This window comes from Rattus norvegicus, chromosome 20, assembly GCF_021556685.1.
Source record: "Rattus norvegicus strain SHRSP/BbbUtx chromosome 20, alternate assembly SHRSP_T2T, whole genome shotgun sequence".
NCBI classification, from domain to species: domain Eukaryota; kingdom Metazoa; phylum Chordata; class Mammalia; order Rodentia; family Muridae; genus Rattus; species Rattus norvegicus.
This window is the reverse complement of record NC_141553.1, coordinates 30,582,040-30,600,498: the sequence shown is the minus strand read 5'-3', so window position 1 is coordinate 30,600,498 and position 18,459 is coordinate 30,582,040. Positions and strand designations below refer to the sequence as shown.

Sequence of the window (18,459 nt, the reverse complement as noted above, 5' to 3'; positions counted from 1 at the left end):
AACAGTGTAATTTAGCGAGAGGGATAAATGTTACTGAAGGCCAGCTGTTTGGGAAGGGTGTTATACTGACTTACAAGAACAAATCCAATTTGCCAATGTCTTTGTTGAACAATGTTGTCTTGCAGCTTTAAGAGCTTGGAATATGATTAAGGAACCTGGAGAAAAATCTACCTCATTTACTAAGATAATACAGGGCTCTGCAGAAGTCTTTACAGACTTCTTACAGAGGCTGGTTTCAGCTATAGACAGAGCCATATCAGACCCTGAAATCAGTCATTGACAGGAACACTGGCATTTGAGAATGCAGATACTAAGCGAAAGAGAGCATCAGACCACTCAAGGCACAAGGAACCCCAATAGACAAATGGATAAGAACAACTGGTGTTGGTTTACAAGAGCATCTAGCTAGGGCAAGCTATGGCTCAAAGTCTCAGAGATCAAAATGCCCAATGCTTTAATTGTGGTGAATTTGGCCATTTCCAAAGAGCTAAAATAGAAGGCATATTGATTCTAGAGACCATAGTATTTGCAGACAAGAATAAGAAGGTCTGGGGCTGGGGATTTAGCTCAGTGGTAGAGCGCTTACCTAGGAAGCGCAAGGCCCTGGGTTCGGTCCCCAGCTCCGAAAAAAAAGAACCAAAAAAAAAAAAAAAAAAAAAAAAAAGAATAAGAAGGTCTGGTAGCTACGAGGCATAAAGGCTTCCATTGTAGCTACTGTGGAAAGGGGAAACATTAGTCTAAGGATTGTCAGCCCAAGAGAGACATACAAGGTAACTTCTTGCCATTGGGAACCAAAGGGCCTGTCAGCTCAAGGCCCTGTAGCAAACAATATGAGCTGTTTTTCCTTTGGTCAGCTAGGTGGTACCTATCGGTCAAGAAAATTTAAACAGTATTTCTGATCTTATAAATGCTAGAGAAGGAAGTGCAGCCTTGGAGATGGCCACAAAAACTCTTACATTTTCCCACCAAGGTTGAATGTTACAAGTTACCTAGTGGTGTTATGCCCCTTACCCTCAGGGACAGTGGGAATAATCTTGGGAAGAAGTGGATTAACTTCTCAAGGATTTATTGTACTTCCACATACAGTAAATGGGGATAACAAAGAAGAAAGGATATGCAAACTGATGCAAGGGATAGAATCGCTCAACCATTGTTGTTTCCTTACATCAAGGGGAAAGCTGCTCCAGTAGAAGGGACAGGGGCTTATGGGAGTACTGGAAAAATGTGTTTTGGCAAGCAGTGGCTAATGATTAGAGACCCAAATTAATGATACAAATGAATGATGTTGATATAGAAGGTTTGGTGAATACAGGAGCTGATCTTAGTATACTTTCTCAAAACTCTTAGAATCCAAATTGGCTACATCAGAAGGTTTACACACAATTTATAGGAATTGGTAAATTATCATGAGTAAGACAAAGTGTCTGAGGGATTACCTGTGTGGTACCAGAAGGGCAAATGGGGTAGTTAAGACCTTATGTGGCTGACATACCCATAAACTTATGGGGAAGGGATCTTTTACAACAACGGGGTATTCAAGTTAATATTTCTGCAATTCCAGGGGGAGCAAATGAGGAAATCAGGGGTGATATGCTAATTGATACAGGTGATTGAGAACACCATAAGCTGTGCCCACTGGCCAAACACAGGACATCACAGGGATGGAGTTTCTAAATTTATAAAAGCATCCACTGCTTATTACAGAGCAATAGTGATAAAAACTGTGTGGTATTGGTACAGAGACAGACAGATAGACCAATGGAACAGAATTGAAGACCCAGAAAGGAACCCACACACCTATGGTCACTTGATTTTTGACAAAGGAGCCAAAACCATCAAATGGAAAAAAGATAGCATTTTCAGCAAATGGTGCTGGTTCAACTGGAGGTCAACATGTAGAAGAATGCAGATCGATCCATGCTTATCACCCTGTACAAAGCTTAAGTCCAAGTGGATCAAGGACCTCCACATCAAACCACATACACTCAAACTAATAGAAGAAAAACTAGGGAAGCATCTGGAACACATGGGCACTGGAAAAAATTTCCTGAACAAAACACCAATGGCTTATGCTCTAAGATCAAGAATCAACAAATGGGATCTCATAAAACTGCAAAGCTTCTGTAAGGCAAAGGACACTGTGGTTAGGACAAAACGGCAACCAACAGATTGGGAAAAGATCTTTACCAATCCTACAACAGATAGAGGCCTTATATCCAAAATATACAAAGAACTCAAGAGTTAGACCGCAGGGAGACAAATAACCCTATTAAAAAATGGGGTTCAGAGCTAAACAAAGAATTCACAGCTGAGGAATGCCGAATGGCTGAGAAACACCTAAAGAAATGTTCAACATCTTTAGTCATAAGGGAAATGCAAATCAAAACAACCCTGAGATTTCACCTCACACCAGTGAGAATGGCTAAGATCAAAAACTCAGGTGACAGCAGATGCTGGCGAGGATGCGGAGAAAGAGGAACACTCCTCCATTGTTGGTGGGATTGCAGACTGGTACAACCATTCTGGAAATCAGTCTGGATGTTCCTCAAAAAATTGGACATTGAACTGCCTGAGGATCCAGCTATACCTCTCTTGGGCATATACCCACAAGATGCCCCAACATATAAAAAAGACACGTGCTCCACTATGTTCATCGTAGCCTTATTGATAATAGCCAGAAGCTGGAAAGAACCCAGATGCCCTTCAACAGAGGAATGGATACAGAAAATGTGGTACATCTGCACAATGGAATATTACTCAGCTATCAAAAACAATGACTTTATGAAATTTGTAGGCAAATGGTTGAAACTGGAAAATATCATCCTAAGTGAGGTAACCCAATCACAGAAAAACACACATGGTATGCACTCATTGATACGTGGCTATTAGCCCAAATGCTTGAATTACCCTAGATGCCTAGAACAAATGAAACTCAAGACGGATGATCAAAATGTGAATGCTTCACTCCTTCTTTAAAAGGGGAACAAGAATACCCTTGGCAGGGAATAGAGAGGCAAAGATTAAAACAGACACAGAAGGAACACCCATTCAGAGCCTGCCCCACATGTGGCCCACACATATACAGCCATCCAATTAGACAAGATAGATGAAGCAAAGAAGTGCAGGCCGACAGGAGCCGGATGTAGATCGCTCCTGAGAGACACAGCCAGAATACAGCAAATACAGAGGCGAATGCCAGCAGCAAACCACTGAACTGAGAATAGGACCCCCGTTGAAGGAATCAGAGAAAGAACTGGAAGAGCTTGAAGGGGCTCGAGACCCCATATGTACAACAATGCCAAGCAACCAGAGCTTCCAGGGACTAAGCCACTACCTAAGGACTATACATGGACTGACCCTGGACTCTGACCTCATAGGTAGCAATGAATATTCTAGTAAGATCACCAGTGGAAGGGGAAGCCCTTGGTCCTGCTAAGACTGAACCCCCAGTGAACTAGATTGTTGGGGGGAGGGCAGCAATTGGGGGAGGATGGGGAGGGGAACACTCATAAAGAAGGGGAGGGGGAGGGATTAGGGAGATGTTTGCCCGGAAACCGGGAAAGGGAATAACACTCGAAATGTATATAAGAAATACTCAAGTTAATAAAAAAAATAAAAATAAAAAAAAAAATAAAAAATAAAAAGCATCCACTGCTGACACACTGACCGCCTTGCCCCTAAAATGGTAATCAGTCAGACCTGTATGGTAAGAGCAGTGGCCATAACAAAAGCAAAACTTAAACAACTGGTACAAGGGCAGCTGGAGGCTCAACCTAGAGAAGGGTCTACCAGCCTATAGAATTCCAGTGTTTGTTGTAAAAAGGAAATCAGGTAAATGAAGGATGATAATTCCCTTAAGAGCAGTTAATGAGGGGGTTGGGGATTTAGCTCAGTGGTAGAGTGCTTGCCTAGGAAGCTCAAGGCCCTGGGTTCGGTCCCCAGCTCCGAAAAAAAAAAAAAAAAAAAAAAAAAAAGAGCAGTTAATAAGGTACCAACCAATAGGTCCTTTACAGCCTAGACCTCTTTTTCCAACTTTGTCACTGAGAACATGCCTATAATAATAATTGACGTGAAAGACTGCTTTTTTTTTCACAATAGGAAAAGGCTTACTTTCTCAGTACCTACTAGCAACAACAGTGGTCCAATGAAAAGATACCACTGGAAGTTACTTCCACAGGAAATGTTAAGTAGTCCAACTTTATGTCAATATTTCCTACAACAACCATTAGGAATGATTCATAAGCAATTCCTACAATCTTCCATTTACCATTACCTGAATGACATTTTGTTGGCTATTCTAACAAAATGTTTTACAGAACATATTTAAGGTAACACAAAGAATTCTGCCATGCTGGGAGTCACAGACTGCTCCAGAAAAAATACAAAGAGCAGATTTACTTAGTTATTTGGGTTATAGAATCAATCAACAAAAAAATCTGATCACAGAAAGTACAGGTCTGTAGGGACCAATTGCAAACTCAACGATTTTCAAAAATTAATGGGAGACACTAACTGGCTGAGGTCTACAATTAGATGAAGTATATATGAGCTAAGTAAGTTGTTGCAAACATTACTAGGAGATTCAAATTTAAACAGTCCAAGATGTCTAACAGCTGAAGCAGAAAAAGAGTTAGCTCTTGTAGAACAAAGACTGCAAGAAGCATATGTGGATCGAATCCATCCTAAACTTGATTGTCCTTTGGTCTTTTTTTTTTTTTTTTGGAGCTGGGGACCGAACCCAGGGCCTTGCGCTTGCTAGGCAAGAGCTCTACCACTGAGCTAAATCCCCAACCCCTTCCTTTGGTCATTTTTGCCTTCAACTCATTCTCTCACTGGGCTCATTATGCAAAGGGAAGACAGTATTATGGAATGGATTTTCTTACCTTATAAACAAATTAAAAAAGGAATATATAGAAAAAGATTTCTGAATTGATTATAAAAAGTAGATTAAGACTACATCAATTGTCAAGAACAGATCCAGCCAAAATTGTGGTACCACTTACAAATGCCGAGATTATGTCATCATGGATGATCAGTGAGGATTGGCAAAGAGCTTGTAATAATTACTTGGGTGAAATCAATAACAAGTATCCTAAAAACAAATATATAGTTTTTAAAAAGAATAAATTGGATTCTTCCATATATATATGAACATACATACACACACATATATATACATATATATGTACATATATATATGTATGTATATATAAAAGAGAACACCAGAGGCACCAACATTTTATACTGATGCAAATAAGATGGGGATGGCAAGCTATAAATCAGATAAAATAAGCAAGGTGGTCCAAAGTCATATACATATACATCATTTACATCAGTTCAAAATCAGAATTGTATACAATCCTTATGATATTATTAGATTATCCTGAATCTCTTAACATAATTATGGATTATTTATGGGCAGAAAGAATTCTTTTGCATATAGAGACTGCTGAATTTGTACCTGATAACTCAGAATTAACTTTGTTGTTTATACAATAATTGCAAAAGGCCATTAGAAGTAGAAACCATCCGTTATATGTTACTCATACTCATATAGGTTTGCATGGTTCGTAAGCTCAAGGAAATGATGAAACTAACCAATTGCTAATAAGAAATGTGTTAGAAGCCTCAAAATTTCATGAGAAACATCATGTTAATGGGAAACATTTAAAGAAAAAAATTTTCATCACTTGGCAACAAGCAAAAGGAATAATTAAAAAAAAATGTCCTACATGTTCTCTATATAACCAAACTCTGTCACCTGCTGGTAGTGATCCTAGGGTTCCAAAAGAAATGACATCTGGCAGATGGATGTTTTCTACTTGGCAGAATTTGGAAAACAAAAGTCTACACACTGCAGTGTTGGCATGTACTCAGTGTTTCAATGGGCAACTGCTTTAAGTTCTGAAAGGGCTGATTGAAGATTGTGTTATTACGTACTCATTGAAAGTGTCAATTATAGGGATTCCTGCACAATTAAAAATGACTGTTCCCGCACATGTATCCAACGAAATAACTCTTTGTATGTTACAATATAAAGCATGGTATTTGTATACCACACAATCCCACAGGGCAAGTGATCATAGAAAGAGTCAATCGCACCTTAAAGGAAATGCTTATTAAACAAAACGGGAGAGTAAAAACCCTGAGGGACAGACTGAATAATGCTTTGTTAACTTTCAGTTTTTTTAATGTTGGTGAAAAAGGAACAACAGTAGCTGAGAGGCAAAAGCTGAAGAACCGATCTGCTGTGTTGACACACAGGCAACCGGCAATACTTTTAAGATGGGGGTTGTGTTTATGTATCTACAGGGAAAATACACTGAGAAAACATGGATATCAATGAAACTTACAAGGATTAGACCTGACCAGGGAGAACCTCTTAAGAGGTGAGACATCAATGTCCTCACAAAGCAAATAAACTTGGGTGATTCACTCTCCAAGACTGACTGTTATTAATTTCTGTAGGGTGATGTCATTATGCAGCAAGGCGGGTCCAGAACAAGGCGAAGCCTATCATTGGATGAGGAGGAAGGGTAGGTGGGGAAAAGTCCCGGAAGGAGAGAGTAGGAGGAGGAGCAAGGAAAGGAAGCTGGAGACAGAGGATGAGTCTAATCCAAGTGGTCTAGGCCAACTTTATCTTGTCTAGGTGGGAGGTTTCTATCTTTATTAATTGACAGTGAATTTACTCTGGGGATGTACTGTAGATTGAGAATTTAACATATGAATCTAGTTGTTAAACTACAAGTTTCTAGAGCTTCGATTTTACTGGGCTACAGGGGGTATGCACAAAGTTCCCGGCGGGCAGAGAGACAACCTGTCTCAGTTCTGGAAGCCATGCTAGGCTATAGAATGCCTGGGGCTAGTGTGGACCATGGAATGTGATGTGTGTATCAGGCGTGGTAACAACCTGCCAAGGGGCCAGTGTGTGAAAGCAGCTGGCAGAGAAACAGCCAGAGCAGGAGGCTCCCGAGAATCTTCGCGGAGTGAGAACTCGGAAACCAGTCCTGACGCTTTTTTTTTTTTTTAAACTGCAACAGATTTCTCCAAAACATGCACGCAAATTAACTTCAAAAGGGCTAGCCCAAGTGACTGATTACACAACACAGAGACTGGATGGACCACACAGAGACACAGAGACTGGACAGCCCACACAGAGACTGGGATGGACCATACAAAGAACACAGACTGGATGGACCACACAGAGACTGGGACAGACCACACAGGGACTGGGACAGCCCACACAGAGACTGGATAAAAACAGAGACTGAGCAACAGATGCTACAGCTACTGGGATAGTTTCAGGATAAAACACAATACATTTGATCAAGGCCAAATCTCAGATAAAAAATAAATGATTTTTTTAATGTGAGTTCACACTGTATGTCTCAGTGGCCACATTTATCTAGAAAGCTCAATCACTGCTAATCTGAAATTCGTACTTAATTGCGGATCTTTTGCTTTGTCAGATCTAGGAAACTAGCGTGTAAGGCTCCGAACATCTGCAGACGCGCACATCTGGCTTGTCTGGAATTTTCCACGCCCAAATCCCTCAAAATGCTCTAAACCACGAAGGATTGCCACCAAGCACCTCTGCAGGCCCCATATCATGCTAACTGCCGTCCCTGCATGGCCCCTGTTAACTCCTGAGACTAGAGCAAGCCCAGGACCAGCATCGTGAACCTAGTTTGTGTGAAGGTGAGAGCCACTTCAATAGCTGAAGACAGGTCTTGTCACTACTGTTGACCAAAACACCTATTTCTGTGGCATAGATCTTGACCATGGATCCAGAGTCCCAGAACGTCTACCCGTGGTGGGTCAGATGGGCCACCTGAGCTTCCTGTCTCCCCATCTCTGAAGGCTTAAATCTTTTCAGCTCGGGTGCTGCTGAAGTTTCTCCTGTAGGAGCCTCTCTCTGTGACTGAGCCTCCCAAGGTAACTGTCATCCTATCCGGAACCACAGCTCATCAAAACGGTCCCTGTGCCCACACAGGTGGACTGGCTACTTTTCTGTCACTGTAACAGAACACCCAACAAAAACAACTTAAGGAAGGGTGTCTTGTAGGTCACAGTTTGAGGGAGCGGCACACTGTCATGGCAATAAGGAGTGGTAGCAGGAGGTGGGGTAAAAGGTCACAAGGTGTTCGGGGTCAGGAACCAGAGAGAGATTAACACCGGCTGGTCTCAGAATAAATTGTATCTGGAATGGGGGATGGTGCCGCCCACATGCAGCCTGGGTCTTCTTTCCTCTCTGAGAGGACCTTCCCAGAGATGACCAGAGGTGTTTCCATGGTGATTTTGAGTCCTGTCACAAGGATGATGGCTACTAAGCACTGAACAAACTGTCTTTAACCTCACAGGATCACTGTGGCATGAATGCTTCTGACCATGGTTCAGATTAGGTTTGAGTGTTCCCCAAAGCCTAACCCCTGAGGAAGGAGGGTGCTAGGGTAGGGAACTTAGATTAGAGCCAGTGTTCCAGGTGTGTTGGTACGCATGTCTTTAATCCCAGCATTGGGGAGGCAAAGGCAGGCAGATCTCTGTGAGTCTGAGTCTACAGAATGAGTCTCAGGCCAGCCAGAGCTACAGAGACCCCGTCTCAAATAGTGGGGGGAGGTGGGGGTACCAAGCATGAGGTGTTTATCATGGGGGATGGGGGGACTGTGAATCAAGGGACCCCTGCCTTTCTCACAGGGTGGAAGAGTCCTCAAGAGTGTGAGTCACTTTAAATTGAAGCCACCACGCAGCGACTCCCTCTCTGCACGTGGCCAGTTCCCTTCCAGCCTCTTAGCTACATTGTGGTACGGTCAGGCACCCTAGCTAGGAAACCAGAGCCATATTGTTCAAACCATTGTAGCTGCCCCAGTTGGGAGCCAAACCATTTTGCTCTGGAAATTGCTCCACTTTGGGAGTTTTGTTAGGGCTACACAAAGCAGGAGGGGAAAGAGTGAGACTTACAGACATCCATCCGGGGCCCACAAGGCTGTCTGTCTTCCGTATGGCCTGCTCTGGAACCCTGTGTTTTCTGCCTACTGTTTCTATGTCAGAGAACACAGTCCTGGCCATTTGATCTGATTGTGCTGACATTCCTCCTCCTTTTTTTTTTTTTTTTAATTCTCATTGAGTATTTTATTTATTTACAGTTCAAATGTTATCCCCCTTTTCCGGTTTCTCCTCTGGAAACCCCTATCCCATCCTCCCTCCCATCCATCCTGCCCAGTGTCTCATGACTGAGGGGCCAGAGTCTGAAGGACAGTCTAGGCACCAGGGACTCCAACAACAGAAGGGCTTTGGGAGAAGAGCCTGCTGCATGCCACTCTGGAGGTATTCCAGGTGTCAGCAGCCCCAGCAGTGACAATTCCTTGCTCAATGACAATTCCTTGCCCTTAGCTGTGGTGTCCAGTGTTTGTCAGATGAAACCTGCCTTCATCAAGTTCCTCTTATCCCTTTTGACTCCGCTATGCTTTGGACAGCTGCCAGGGCTGACTGCGATTAACCCTGGAGGAAGAGAGAAACAGCCGATTCTGTTAGGGGACACGGAAGGCTGGCCTTGTAGTGACAGCGCGGCCGCTCTACAGGGGCATGTGCCAACTCCACACACCTCTACCCAGCAAGGTTCAGCCAGCAAGGAGGCTCTGATCCTGTGTTCCTGCCTACTCTGGCAGCGCTAGATGTCCGTGGGGCAGTTCAGTGTTTTTCCAGGGGACCATGGGTGGTGCCAAGTAGAACACACCCAGCTTTCCGGGGATGTTAAGACAGAAAGGAAACTGAAGAAATAAAGTTTCACAGATGTTAAAAACAAAGCTGTAGGGGTTGGAGATTTAGCTCAGCGGTAGAGTGCTTGCCTAGCAAGCACAAGGCCCTGGGTTCAGTCCCCAGCTCCAAAAAACAAGTTTTTGAGAAATACATCTGGGGGTTAGGATGCCTATGACAAACCTATGACCTTTCTGAGTGATACATCTGATGTCAGGATGCCCAGCGATATGATATAGTTTTGGTGATCAAGATATTGAGTCAAGAATGACCAGGCCTCACTGACCAAGGCCGAGCTAATTAGGACAAAACAAAGATAACCATTCTTGGAAAGACCCCCCCACCCCTGCCTGTGGTGAATCCTGAGAACAACCACAAGGTGTCATCCTGACCCTGCCCCAACCACCCAGTTCTCCCCCCCACCCCCCTACCTCCTCCCCCTACCACCATCCCCCACCCCCTCACCCCCCCACCCCCGCTCTAAGGGATGTGCCAACTTAGCCCTTTCCCAGAGATTTTCCAAGGCCAGGTGCAGGGCTGGATGAGGAAAGTGACTAAGCCAAGAACAGCCCCTTGAGCAGACCAGCCAATACCTGACCAGATCCTTTGTCCTGTGTTCCACCAATGAGAATAGGCCAGCTAACCCTGTTGCTGAAGCCTGCCCTCTGTAAGGAATAAAGGTTGTGTGCTTTTGGGGTTCAGGGTTGCCTTTCCCTGCATGGATGAGCAACCCCACGTACGTGGATTAAAAACCTTACACCCAGGGGTTGGGGATTTAGCTCAGTGGTAGAGCGCTTGCCTAGGAAGCGCAAAGCCCTGGGTTCAGTCCCCAGCTCCTAAAAAAAGAAAAAAAAACCTTACACCCTCATGCTATTGCAGCGGTCACTTTGTCAATCTGTGCTCTGTGGGTGGCTCTCCTGAGGTAGGGCCACTTTGGGGTCTTACAACAAAACAACAGGCAAGCTTCCAGAAAACATACTCCTGAGTGAACTGTGGGACAGCAAGCGGGCCTGTGACTAAAAGAAAGTGCTGAGCATTCTGCCACCATAAAGGCCTCTGTGATGGTTTGTATATGCTTGGCCCAGGAGGCGGCACTATTAGAAGGTGTGGCCTTGTTGAAAGAAATGTGTCACTGTGGACATGGGCTTTAAGACCCTCACTGTGGCTACCTGGAAGTTAGTCTTCCACTAGCAGCCTTCAGATAAAGCTGTAGAACCCTCAACCCCTCCTGTGCCATGCCTGTCTAGATGCTGCCATGCTCCCACCTTGGTGGTAATGGACTGAACCCCTGTAAGCCAGCCCCAATGAAATGTTGTCCTTTTTTTTTTTTTTTTTTTTTTGGTTCTTTTTTTCGGAGCTGGGGACCGAACCCAGGGCCTTGCGCTTCCTAGGTAAGCGCTCTACCACTGAGCTAAATCCCCAGCCCCGAAATGTTGTCCTTATAAGAGTTGCCTTGGTCATGGTGCCTCTTCACAGCAGTAAAGCCCTAACCTAAGAGAGTCTCGTAGAGTAGTTTTCTCAGTGCTGTTCCCATGTTATATGGCCCAGGCGAGACTCATATGTACTAGGCAGCAGAGGGTGGCCTTGAACTCTTGATTCTTGAGCCTGTACTTTTCAAGTGCTACCACTACAGGCAAACATCGCCATGCCAGGTTGAGGCAGTGTTGGTACCAGGAATCAGCTTTCGCCTCCAAACCCAGTGATGAGGTCACCCATAGGTGACAGGGACCTGTGCATCTGTTGCCATGGCAATGGCCATACATCTCCCCTCCCAGCTCCCAGCCCCCACCCCTGGTCCATTTGGTTTACCTCCTACCTTTACTTTCGAGGGTTACGGCACAGTCTGAATAAAAGGCAGACCCTTTCTGACCTTCTACCCTTCTTTTCTCTCTTTTCTCCCATTTTGTCTCCGTTGCCCGTTTCCCCCACAACAAACCTCTCCTACTACATTGGCCTGGTGTGGCCTGTCCAGATGGACAGTGCCGAGCTGTGGTTCTATCACAACAGGTGGAGCTAAGGATCACACCCGGAAACCACACTACAGCTTGTTCTACCCAATGAGTTACATCCCTAACTAGACGAACATTAACCCTGAGTTAAAGAAATATACAATGACGACGTAAAAAGATACACGTATCCTTTTCTAGTGAATGGTCTCAGCTCTACCCTCTTGCTGTGTGACCTTGGGCGAGTTCCTTGTGCTCTCTGAGCAAAGGGAAGAATATCAATAGATCTAGAAACACAGCGAGGGGGAAAGGAGGCAGAGGAAGAGAAAAGGTGAGAGGGCTGTAAAAATTTTAAGCAATTTATACTTGGAAAGGGTTCACAATGATGCCTGCTCTGGGATGCTGTAAATGTCACTAATAATAGAAGAATTTCTATTTCATGGGCCAGCAACATCTCTAGGGCTGGCAGAGACAGCTGCTGCTGAGCAGGGAATTAGATTTCTGGGGGAGGAGAGAGTCCTATTTCCCTTATTATTCCCTTTGACTGGACCACTGCATTGTGTGTCTACTGTCTATTCAAAAATAAACAGGCAGACAGGACCAGCTCTTTCAAACGACATGGTGGAGTTGGGCAGGTATGGTGGGGCTGCGAGCAACCAGAGGGAAACGGAAGGGAGTGGGGGTGCAGAACAGAGGGGCCTGTGGCTCAGCAGCAAAGTAAATCTGTGCAGAGAGCTTGGGATGAGGGCTGGAGAGAAATGCAAAGTCCTTTGTCACTCAGGGTTTGGAAATGTGAGCTTGGGAACTGAGCTGGAGGACAGATAATTCAGTCACACTGTCCTTCTAGGTGTGTCCCACCCGTGTCCCAGCACACTGTCCCTGCATTCTGGGTGTGTCCCACCCCTGTGTCCCAGCACTCTGTCCCTGCGTTCTGGGTGTGCCCCACCCCCGTGTCCCAGCACACTGTCCCTGTGTTCTGGGTATGCCCCACCCCCGTGTCCCAGCACTCTGTCCCTGTGTTCTGGGTATGCCCCACCCCCGTGTCCCAGCACACTTGCCCTGGCGAGAGAGTCCGAGGCAGGATGCGGGTGCTTGAATGGCAGATGGCACCCGCTCCCTTCTGAGGGGAACTGAACTGGTACCTTTCAACTCTAAGGTCTATTTGCCTCTGGCAGATGATCTTTCTGTCTCGTAGCAGTTACCGCAAACATTTAAACTTGTATTCTGTTGTATAACTAAGGGTCAGACACCAGTGAGGACAGAAAGCACCAGCCAGAGACCACCACTCCTCTGTCACCTCCTCCGTTCCTGATAGAATTCTTAGGGACAGCGATGATGGCTGCCCCATGGAGATGGGTTTTTCTGGGCTCCATGATTCTGACCGGGATCTATGCTGAAGAGGCAGAATATGTGTGCCCTGCACAGTAGTTCCGACTAATCCCCGGAAACAGCTAAGATATGGACATCCCATTTCAGCAGTGGTTCTGTGTCTGGTCAGGTGGCCCAGCCCCTTTCTCTATCCTTGCCTGAGGGCATGAGCTGGGGGAAAGGTTAGTGTGAGGGTCTACACAGCATGAAGTGGTCACACTTGGCCCTGCCATCTGACAGTCTATGTGAGGATGGCTCAATCCGTCCTCAGCTAGGGAGATTTGTCATGCCCCAGAGAACTCCCCCATAGCCTCCTTCTAGAACACCAGGAACTAAGCCATCCTAGGATACTTTCCACATTGTCCCAGTCCCCCCAAAACCTCCTAAGCCCCCATCATGAGCAGGGCAGTGCGGCCCTCTCCCACCAGTGGCTTGCTACAGAGAAGGATGAAGCTCCCTGTGCACCTGTCTGCTTGGCTGAGGCAATGAGGTAAATTGTAATTTTCTCTGGCAATAATCAAAGAAGTTGCTGCCTGGAGGCCCCTGTGGTGAGGACAATAGCAGCCTGTAGAGTTGAGAAGCCCTCAACAGATAGGCCCCGAGGGGGGCCTGCAGCCTGAGCAGAAGTACACATAGCACAGTCTTGGAGCTTCACAGGGTGCCTGGGCTTCCTGTCAGCTGGAGGGTTCAGAGAACACACTGCTTAGGGAAGGACAAAGAAAGAGACAAGAAACAAAGGACAATGTGGCTCATTACAGCTGGGTGCAGTGGTGCACACCTGTCGAACCAGCAGCACAGAGGAAGTGGGGGCAGGAGGACTGGGAGTCAAAGGTCATCCTTGGATACATAAAGAGCTGGAGGTCAGCCTGGTTTATGTGAGATGACCATCTTGGGTCAAATAAGTTCATCATCGTGGAAATCATAAGACTCCCAACATCCCAACTTCACATTATAAGGATCAGGTGTCACCCCACATTTGACCCTACTCCCTGATACTTAATCCAAACAGAGCCTTGTCCCCGAGCCCAGCTCTGCCAAGCCTGTTTTCTCTACAATAGACTTTGTGTTAGCTTATCCTCCACAGAGGCTCCCAGGCTGGTTGACCAGATAGCCCAAGCCTCCTGGCCCAACTCTGTCCAGAACAATGTACTCTCAGCTGGCCCAGCCCTTCTGCCCCTGCCTGAGGAGAGAAGACCCATCTTCTCAGAGGCTCCTTAGGACCTGGCTGAAGATTAGCTTATACAAGGCTGGTCTCACTGACTGCATCTGTGGGCTTGCTTTAACTTTGCCCCACAGTGCTTCTCCTGTCCTCAATGTCCCTTACTGGGTTTTCAAACCCCAATTCATCCTGCCGGGACCCTTCTCAAATGTCCCTGCTTAAGCAGCTAGCTCCCTCAGGCCAGTCCCTGAGGACATGTTCCATCCTTCCGCTCTGCAGTTTGGTCTTGTGTCATTTTTAACATTCATTTGCCAAACAGACCTTTCACCTACTGAAGGCTGCTACAGAAAGCCCACCTTACTTACCAGGCAAGCACCTCCTCATCTAACAATCCCCACTTTAAATTACTTCTCTAGAGCTTCCTGAGATCCCACCCACGCCTCGGAGTCTTTCACTGGCAAGCCATCAGCAGATAACTCTGTAAGGTTCGATGTTGCTGCCTAGTCCATCTGCCTCCCCTGTCAAACAGTGAGGACCTCGGGGGGTTGGGGGGGGCTGTCTCTATGTAGTTCTAAATCTCATCCTTCCCAAACGGAGCTGGCCTTACAATGACAAATCATGGGCGGAGAGGAGTGAGCTGGCAAGGTGGCTCGGAGGTTAAGGGCACTGTCTTCTCTTCCAGGGAGCCTTCTAGTGGCCTTGTGGCAGCCCACAACTGTCCGTAACTCTAGTTCCAGAGGAACAAAAATTCTTTTTTGGCCTCTTTGGGCATCAGGAATATAAATGCTGTACAGATGTATATGCTGGCTAAGTACCCATACACACAAAATGATAAAATGGAATTTAAAAAGAAAAAAGAAACCCCTATGCCCAGGGCCAGGAGATTTGAGTACCCAGTGAATGTGGATTCCTGTACCATTATTTGCTTGGCTGTACCACAAGGTGATCCAGACAGACACTTGTGAGCATCCACTGGACAGGGTAAAAAGGCAAAGGTGTGAGAGACTGAATTCTGCTCTTTGTTTCTTAGCCCAGGCTAGCCTCCAGCTTTCCATGAAGTTGAGAATGATCCTGAACTATTTCTCCTGCTTCTGTCTCCCAGGTAGGGTTACAGGTGTTTCCTACCACTCCCGCCTCACAAAAGACTGAATTTACTGACAACAGTGAAAGCCGCTATCAAATAGAATACTGATTCACAATCTGTAGCACAGGAAGCCAATTACCTGGACCTGCTAGCCCCAGGACACCCGATGTGCCGGCTAGGACACACAAACCAGAGTTATCTGAAAAGAGGGAACTTTAATTTAAAAAAAAAACTCTTCCATGCCTTTCTGCTGAGTGCTGGCTGCTTGCTCTTAAAATGGGCAAATTCATGAAACCCTGGAAAGTGGTGCTTATCCTGGCTGGACGCTACTCTGGACGCAAAGCCGTCACTGTAAAGAACATTGATGATGGCACCTCAGACCAACCTTACAGCCATGCCCTGGTGGCTGGAACTGACCGCTGTCTGCTAAGAGTGACAACTGCCATGGGCAAGAAGAAAATCACCAAGCGATCCGAGATCAGGTCCTCTAAGTTAACTACAGCCACCTCATGCCCACAAGGTACTCTGTGGAGATCCCCTTGGACAAAACTGTCATCAACAAGGTTGTGTTCAGAGACCCAGTGTTGAAATGCAAGGCTAGGCAGGAGGCCAAGATCAAGTTCGAGGAGTGATACAAGACAGGGAAGAACAAATGGTTTTTCCAGAAGCTTCGCTTTTAGATGTATTTTTGTTTTCGTCATTAAAAATTTAAAAAAGAAAAAAGAAAAACAGAAAATGCCTCCATAAGATCCAGATGTAGGACATCCTCTTAAATTAGTGACTGATAAAGGAGGGCCCAGCCTATTGTGGGTGCTGCCATCCCTGGGACGGTGGTCCTGGGTTCTGTGAGAAAACGGCTTCCTTCAGCGATAGACTACAGTGTGGATGTGTAAGCCCAATAAATCCTTTCCTCCCCAACTTGCTTCTTGGTCATGGTGTTTTGTCACAGTGATAGAAACCCTAGCTAAGACACTTGCTCACTTAAGTCAACATCATAGGAACCATTGTGTACAGCAACTGTTCAACAAGCAAAAGCCCCTGTAACAGGCTTTGAAGGGCCAGGACTCAATGACGCACAGCTTCTGAAATTGGGGGGCTGGGGGAGGCAGGATAAATATTGCTAAGACAGGATCCCATTTAGCCCAGGCTAACCTCACACTCATGATGCAGCTGAGGTTGGCTTTGAACCCCTGGGTTGTGCCTCTACCTCCCAAGTACTGGGCTGACAGGCTTGAGCTATCGCACCTGGGTGAGCTTCCCTGATTTCTTTCTCCATATCCAGCTATGGCTCATGGGGAGAAAGCTAAACCTACCTCTTCCCAATTCTAGAGCCCCACCAAGGATGCCTGATTTTCACAAGCCGTTAGCAGTTGCCCAAGCAGTCACTCAGACTAAAACCCTTGCTTTTGTTCCGCTAAGAAGCATTCCTAGCCCCCTGCCCTCTCTGGAGCCTCTGCCAAGAGCATCTGATGGGTTGGCTTCCTGCTCCATAGCAGATTACAAGGACAGGGATCTCTAAGTGCCTCATGGGGCGGGGAGACACACGTATGTATCCTTAGGTGTGCATTAGGTATGCCTTACACTCCTCCTACCTAGCAGGTCCTGACACAATCTATTAAGAGAGCTGTGAGACCAGAGAGCAAGCATTCGGACACATACACAGAAGAGCCACACCCAGACACTGAGTTCTCTTTCCCCAGACCCACCTGACCCCTTCCCTCACTCAGGTTCTGCTGTTTTGTTTCCAAGACATACTACCATATCTCAGGCCGGCCTCTCATGGGCCAGGAGGCAGAAGATGACTTTGAACTCGTGATCCTCTTGCCCCTAGCCCTGGAGTTCTGGGATCCCAGGTACACAAGTGGTTTATGCACTTCTAGGGACTGAACCAAAGGTATCCTAGATGCTAGACACCCAGCCAACCAGCTGAGCCTCAGGCACTGCAGACAAGGTCCTGCCTTCTCATTTCATATCAAATGAGTTAGGGAGATGGGACAGTAGACTCAAAGAGGCCCCAACCCTGGGAAGCCAAGGAGCCCCCAGGGTACTCTTGGGAGTCTCTGAGGGAGGCAGGGCGATAGTAGCACGGAGGCTGCTCTGTCAAGAGCCCAGAAGACAGCACAGGAGTCTTGTCAACAACGCTATTATCTCCTTCTCCACACACATAAAGCAGGGTGTGAGTGTATGTGTGCGCGCACTGTTGAAAGAGAAATCACAACAAAGACTTGGCCTCAGAGCTATCTCTCCAAGAGCCAAGTGGGCCTTGCTTGGCTCAAGCACTCACTGTCCCCGCCACCCACCCACCCCACCCCCCGCCCAGCTCCTGACCATTGCAGCCTACAATCCACTGTATGAAATCCAACTAACAGAGCTGGCTTTCCCTTTGAAACCCCAAGCTGAGGGATAGAGGAGTCAGGAGCTGGTGGGAGTGGAGATGAGAGTTCAAACAGCATCCTTCAACAGGCGTCTGATCCAATGATGTTAGAGAGAGCACAGTGGTGGTGGGGGTAGCCCTGAGCAGCTCTTCTCTCAAGCTGCTGCTGAGGGCTCTCTGAAGAGGGCTCTCTGAAATCTCTTCCTCCAGCCTCTGCTGCTCTTGGGAAGTATCAATTCCTCGGCCCCGCAGTCTACCTCCCTCACTCTGCCCTTACCAGCATCTGAGCCCTCGGGGTGCGGGGCAGTGTTAAGGATGGGTACCTTACAATCCAGGGCACCTTTGTTTCCCCAACTTCAGACTCAGGTCTGAAAGAATGCAGGTGTGTAAGTGTTGGACTGATGATAGGAAAAGCACACAGATCTCCCTCTGCCCAAAGACGCCGCAACCCAAGTGCTCTTCCTGGGACCCTGACATCCCCACCACCTCTCTGTCTAGAAAGCAAACACCCAGGGATGGAGGGTACAGCTTACCCAGTATGATAAAGCCCTGGGTTTGACCCCCCCCCAGCACCATAGAAGATGGACATATAATCTCAACACTTAGAAGGCAGAGGCAGAAGGATAGTAAGGCTAAAGGTCTTCTTCAATCAAATAGAGTTGGGTCAGCCTGGGCTACAATAAGACTTTGCTGGGGTGGGGTGGGGGTTACTGCTGGACGTAACACTACAAGACCTTTCTTTGATCTAATACTGCGAGATGGCCCAACTCAGGGT

The 18,459-nt window shown here is 46.5% G+C and overlaps 1 protein-coding gene and 1 pseudogene across 5 annotated transcripts in view; one reads left to right on the top strand and one right to left on the bottom strand.

Moving 5' to 3' along the window:
* Positions 1–18,459, bottom strand: part of Lrrc20 (leucine rich repeat containing 20) — a 108,254-nt gene that overhangs the window by 40,100 nt on the left and 49,695 nt on the right. The gene's annotated exons all lie outside the window — the stretch shown is intronic.
* Positions 15,587–16,001, top strand: Rpl27-ps8 (ribosomal protein L27, pseudogene 8; annotated as a pseudogene).